The sequence below is a fragment of the Gorilla gorilla genome, chromosome 4, assembly GCF_029281585.2.
Source record: "Gorilla gorilla gorilla isolate KB3781 chromosome 4, NHGRI_mGorGor1-v2.1_pri, whole genome shotgun sequence".
Lineage (NCBI taxonomy): Eukaryota > Metazoa > Chordata > Mammalia > Primates > Hominidae > Gorilla > Gorilla gorilla.
Genome location: NC_073228.2, coordinates 134,409,362 through 134,415,401, shown reverse-complemented (window position 1 = coordinate 134,415,401; position 6,040 = coordinate 134,409,362). Strand labels below are relative to the sequence as shown.

At 39.3% G+C, this 6,040-nt stretch overlaps 1 pseudogene; it reads right to left on the bottom strand.

Annotated features, from left to right (window-relative positions):
* Positions 1 to 3,289: 3,289 nt before the first annotated feature.
* On the bottom strand, positions 3,290 to 3,819 carry LOC101126406 (ADP-ribosylation factor-like protein 2-binding protein; annotated as a pseudogene).
* Between the last annotated feature and the right edge of the window lie 2,221 nt (positions 3,820 to 6,040).

Sequence of the window (6,040 nt, the reverse complement as noted above, 5' to 3'; positions counted from 1 at the left end):
AAAAACCCATCACTGGCTACCAACATGGCACCATGAGGCAGCACCCACATCTTAAGGAGAGGCCCTTAACAGCCATGCTTGAGATCACAGTCCTACCAGAAGTTTCAGATGTTCTGAAATGCATAATATTTTTGACAACATGAGTCATCTAGGAGAGTGCTGGCATAGGAGGGCTTCAGGAGGCATGTTTGAGGATTCTTTGCTAATAATGTTGCTGCTTTTTCCTCCAGTTTTGTGGTAATATAAATAAATCCTCCAAATTTCCCTTTAAATAGTTCTTTGCAGTCCAAGGCTAGCCTCAATCATAAACAGACTTTTTCTTGTGAGTTACCAGGATTCGTTTCTAATATTGACCTATGACAACATTCTTACTTGATTCACACTCCCTAAGTATTACCTTTTTAAAACCACTATTATGGAGATGGTCCACATTTCATATGACTTAGTAATTATTTGAATGTATGAACTAATTTCCAAGCTAAGGTAATATCCAAGTAAATATTTTGTAATAATTTGAGAATGCTACAGTGCTAAGCATTTCAGTGGATGCCAATAAATTCCTGTATGAATAGACTGCATGTCTATTTATTTGCAAATGTAGTTATGTATTAAAATACATATTGGTGCACTATCTGTATTATGCCAGGTATTACTCAAGCCCTCTCCCCTAGTCCATCATTAAATCACCAGCAAAATTATCTTTCCTAAATCTAAATCTTATTATTTATCTCCAGCCTAAACCCTCCACCAGTTCAGTATTACTATCAGGAAAATTTTCAAATGTACTATTATGACATAAAAGATGTATTTCCCTACTCTGCAATATAAACTTTATTGTCTTATGTATTATATTATCTATGTAGATTTAATATGTATCTATTAACACATATAAAATCTTAAAATCTTCACCAGTACCAGCAAGTAATATGTCCCCTTTTCTTTATTTCTATTACTGCAAATGTTGTTACTTTTGCCTAGAAATTTTCCTCTCTCTCTCTTTCTCTCTTTCTTTTCTTTTCTTTTCTTTCGACAGAGTTTTGCTCTTCTTGCCCAGCCTGGAGTGCAATGGCACAATCTTGGCTCACCACAACCTCCGCCTCCCGGGTTCAAGCAATTCTCCTGCCTCAGCCTCCTGAGTAGCTGGGATTACAGGCATGCACCACCACATTCAGCTAATTTATTTTTATTTTTATTTTTTTAAGTAGAGACGGGGTTTCTCCATGTTGGTCAGGCTGGTCTCAAACTCCCGACCTCAGGTAATCTGCCTGCCTCAGCCTCCCAAAGTGCTGGGATTACACGTGTAAGCTACTGCACCTGGCCCTTAATCTTTCTTAAAAACAGAGCTCACGATGTACCTTCTCAATCCTGTCTTCAGAAATAATCTTCTGTCCTCTGATGGCACCTAGTCATTCTCCCGTTAGCCTTCTTTTTATGCTGTATTACATTTTACGTTAAAGTGATGAAAGTAAAATATAGGAATGGAAGAAGGAAAAGGAGAGAAGGGTAGAGTGATAGGCTGCAATAGGGAAGAAAGAAAGGGAGGCGAAAGAAAGATAAAACGATGAAGAGAAGAAGATCCTCATATGAATCTTGGTGTCCAAAAGGATGATAGTCCTGTACTATTAATCTCAAAGTAGAGTACATGTAGTTCCATGACTACACTGATGAGCAAGGAGAATGGGAATCTACAGGATTGATTTGTTACTAATTCCTGGAATGTCAATTTTCCTTGAAGACTAAAGGTATTTTATGGGTAATCATACAGCCACATATCATTCAGGAGACTGTCGGACATGAAGGAATCATTATGATATTCAAATTAGTTTTATGCTTACCCAGGTTTTTGAAGTTAAGCTCACCGATCATTTTTCAAATCTTGGCCTATATGTTTACTCTCTTTTGATAAGGATAATTGTCTTTAAATTATTGCAGACAATGGTTTTATGTTAGTTTTCAACATAAAACATATTCATATTTTTTTCTACTCATGGTATCAAAGTATAAATAAACAACACATCAGTACAGAAAAATATATAGCTTGTAACTAATCCTTTAAAACCAGAATATCCAAATTCAATACAGATTCTTATTTTTACTTCAAAAAATCAAAGTTACACATTGGGGCTTGAACAACTATGTTTCTTCTTCTTATACAGATGTGACATATGTGATTTCTGATAAATAATATTCTACCAAACATTGTACTAAACCAAAGCAGACAGATGACCAGTAAAGCTGTTTACTATCTCCTACTCATGTTGAGCTAGGCTACTGAAACACCATCTTGATAGGAAAGATTTTGACAGGAAGAAGAAATCACGGAGTCCCTACCTACCCCAACAGAAAAATCTAACAAACTGGTTTATATGGAAAACATTTTCCGCAATCATGCATAAACACACTTAACATGCTATAATAACAGAATATCTTTTGGTCTGCTTCCAGCACACAGTATACATTCATTGGTGCTCAACAAGATATAATTGAACACCAATATAGAAAGCATTTTTTTCTTCATAGCATTAACAACTAAAAAGCACACGGCATAGGATACTTTGATCTTTAAGTGGGTAATCATGGAAATCTCAAGATTATATTTACTAGGTTAGCCTGCATATTCATCTATATTTTTTTCAAAAATAATGGTTCAAAAAGACTTCCAGAAACAGTCCTGATACAGTTTCACTGTTTCTGGTGATGCCTACAGCCAAGACAAGCTGTGAACATGGGAGATTCGGAAATCTCAAGGCAGGCAGCTGGCTTGAGGAACACCCTAGATAAGTACTCCCAAATACTCAAAAGCCCCATTGAGGCTGAAGGACTGAAACTCTGACTGATATAAAAAAGAACTGTGAGTGCACAAAGAGATTCATGCAGAGCCTGTCGGGACAAGAAGAGTTGGTGATGGTAGATGTGTTGACATACCAACACATATACTGGGGGAAGGGCCCTGCTAGGTGGAATGCTTGACACGGGCTTGCTTCAGAGGAATCTGACTCAGAGCACCTGAAAGAGGTGTCTAGTTGGGGAGGGGAGGAATACTAGGGTTACTGAGCACTTGGGGAAGAGTACTAAGGTTATAAAATACAGAAAAGTGTTTCAGGAGAAACAGGTCTAGGAGTGTCAGATCATTTTGGTTTTGACCCATCAATACTTAACATGAATGAAGAGTTGCAGAACAGAGTCAGTCTATTTAAGATGTATTCTTCTGTCATAATTAGCTGAGCCTATTGGCCTACTGGGCCAGTGACGTCCAGAATGCTCCCATTCATTGCCTGGAGGCAGGAACTTAGTGCAGCAGATTGTTCTGGGAAGCTGGCATAGAAGATGATTTGCACGGCAAAGTCACCACTAAACCACTGCTTAAGTCCGGTCCCTGGCCTGCTTTTTCCGCTTTGTAGTCCAGAAATATTTCTTTAAAAGCCAGAAAAATCTATAAATGTGAGCAGCGTGTTGAATATGTCACCAGCCACTTCATCCTTATGGTGCTGTAATGTTGCTGTGAAAACTGCCATGTTAAATCCAGGAATCCTCTCCAGCAGCTGTTCTATATACTTTCCTACCAAAGAAATATATTCATTAAAAACAGGCATGAAGTTGAGTTTATTTTCTTCTGCATCTGCAAACTCTCAGTAGTACTTGTCCATGAAATTTCTCTAATAACTAGAACTTGTCATCTTTGATAATATCCCCTAAATATCCGATCACAGCATCAAATTCTGCATTAGAGGTTAAGTAAAGTGCAAAGCTCTCTTCATCTAAGGAGGCCACTGTTGCTGCCCTACCCACCAGGTGGGCCAGGGGCTGTTGGGCACCCATCCTGCCCTGGCTCAGGCCTGGGCCCAGGCTCTGCTCTGTTCTCCAAAGCCTCAACCTGGCTGGCTGGCCACTGAGGCCACTGTCCACTCACAACCCAGCTAGGTCAGCACCTGCGGGAGAGGCCCAACCTTGGGCTCCCCAGCTGCCACCATGCATAGGTTGGCATGCACAGCAGCCACTGCCACTGTGGGTCCAAACATCCCATATTCATACATTTTTAAAGGAATAAAATACCATAAAAAGAGGAATGAAAGGATATATCAGAGGAGAAAAAGAGCTGCTCTCAGAGAATTAATTGGAGAATTGCTGATGAATTGTATTTGAATTCAATCTTGCAGGATGAGTAGAAGTAGATACACAGAGATGAGAAGTGTTTGTCAGCTTGGGTCTTCTGAGAAGCAGACACCAACATGGGACTATGTGTACTAGATATTTATTAGGGGAGACACTTATGAAGAATAAAGGGTGAAGGTGTAAGAGTAGATAAAGAAAGCCTCAGAACATGATGCATGTCTGTTCTTTTTAAAAGGAGAGAGGGAAGAATTGGATAGGAAGAGCTCTAGGCTGTAGCATTGTTCTCAGAAAGTCTCAGGCAGGATGATGGGGGTTCCATGAATCAGAGTTGCCTATTTGAGACATATTGCACAGGGCAGAAATGGGCTAGCACTCATAATTCTACTATGCTGAGTCACTGGTTAACAGTAGCCCCAGGAAAATGTGGTCTCAGCATTCACAGTACTGGCTGCTGCAGGCTTTCAGTTAACTCTGCTCCCTATAGCAGGTTTTCTTAAAGAGATCTGAAGGGAACATGTCCATGGCTGCCCTATGGAGTAAAGATGATCAGGCACACAGAGAGAAACTGCAAGATGTCCATGACAAATAGCAACCTCAGATTGCGTGGAATATGATGTACAGGAAAGATAGTGGTGGAAGGAAATTACAAAGATAGTCTGAGACCAAAACTTTGAACAGTTTTGACGAATCAAATGGGGAGTTTAGACTGAACAATCTTTCATAATAATGATTCATTACAAGTTTAATTTTTTAACAGAAGGGTGGTGCTGTCATATTGTCTGGTTTTTTTTCTGAGATGGAGTCTCGCTCTGCTGCCCAGCCTGGAGTGAAGGTCTTGGGTCACTGCAAGCTCCGCCTCCCGGGTTCACGCCATTCTCCTGCCTCAGCCTCCGGAGTAGCTGGGACTACAGGCGCGCGCCACCACGCCTGGCTAATTTTGTTTTTGTATTTTTAGTAGAGACGGGGTTTCACCGTGTTAGCCAGGATGGTCTCCATCTCCTGATCTCGTGATCCGCCCGCCTTGGCCTCCCAAAGTGCTGGGATTACAGGCGTGAGCTATCACGCCCGGCCTAGTAGATGAATATTGAAGAAATTTAAAACATTGATTTTAGGTAGGAGGGATGCTGCAGTTCTAGGTTTATATTTAGAGCTCAGGGCCTAGAGAGGAAATTTAAATTACCCACTACAAAGTGAGAGTTAAAGTTGTGAAACTGAAGGGCATTGCTTAGAGTGAGCTCAGAGAGGAGAACATGACCAAGAAAATATCCTTGGCAGATATGAGTTTAAAATTGAGCAGTCACATTCTGTGTTGAGAATCTTGTTTCCTATCCTACTTTAAAAATAGTATATTAATTATTTTTAAACGACAAAACATTTTTCCTCTCTAATATATGAGGTTAAATTTTCATTTAGAATTTTTCCTAAAGTGAGACATAAGGAAAATATTTTTGCGTAGTTTAAAATAATTAATGACAATTGTGAAAATACATTTATTTATATTTTATTCTATTTCATTCCTCCTCTTGAACATAAATGAATCCAAATGAACAGGTCATTCAGTGCAACTTTATAACTGAATTGAAAGCATAATGGTGAATATGATACTTTTAATAAAGTAAATCACTATCAATTAATGCCACTCAAGTGCACATCAGGTATATAGTCTATATTTTAAATGTTGAGAAAATAGAAATGACTTACTCTTTGGTGCTGATGTCCCTGAGAACTCACCCATGCCACACACATTCACACACAGCACATGGAGCTTCCCCCACTTCATCTTTGTTCCTTTATGCTTGTTCTTCCTCTTCCTTTTACTTTTCTTCATGCTTCCCTTTGCTCATTTCTCCTATTCCCATCCTGATCTTTCACAGTCTCTGAGTAATTTAGACCCATAGAACTATATTTTTCTTCATCAAGAAAGCCT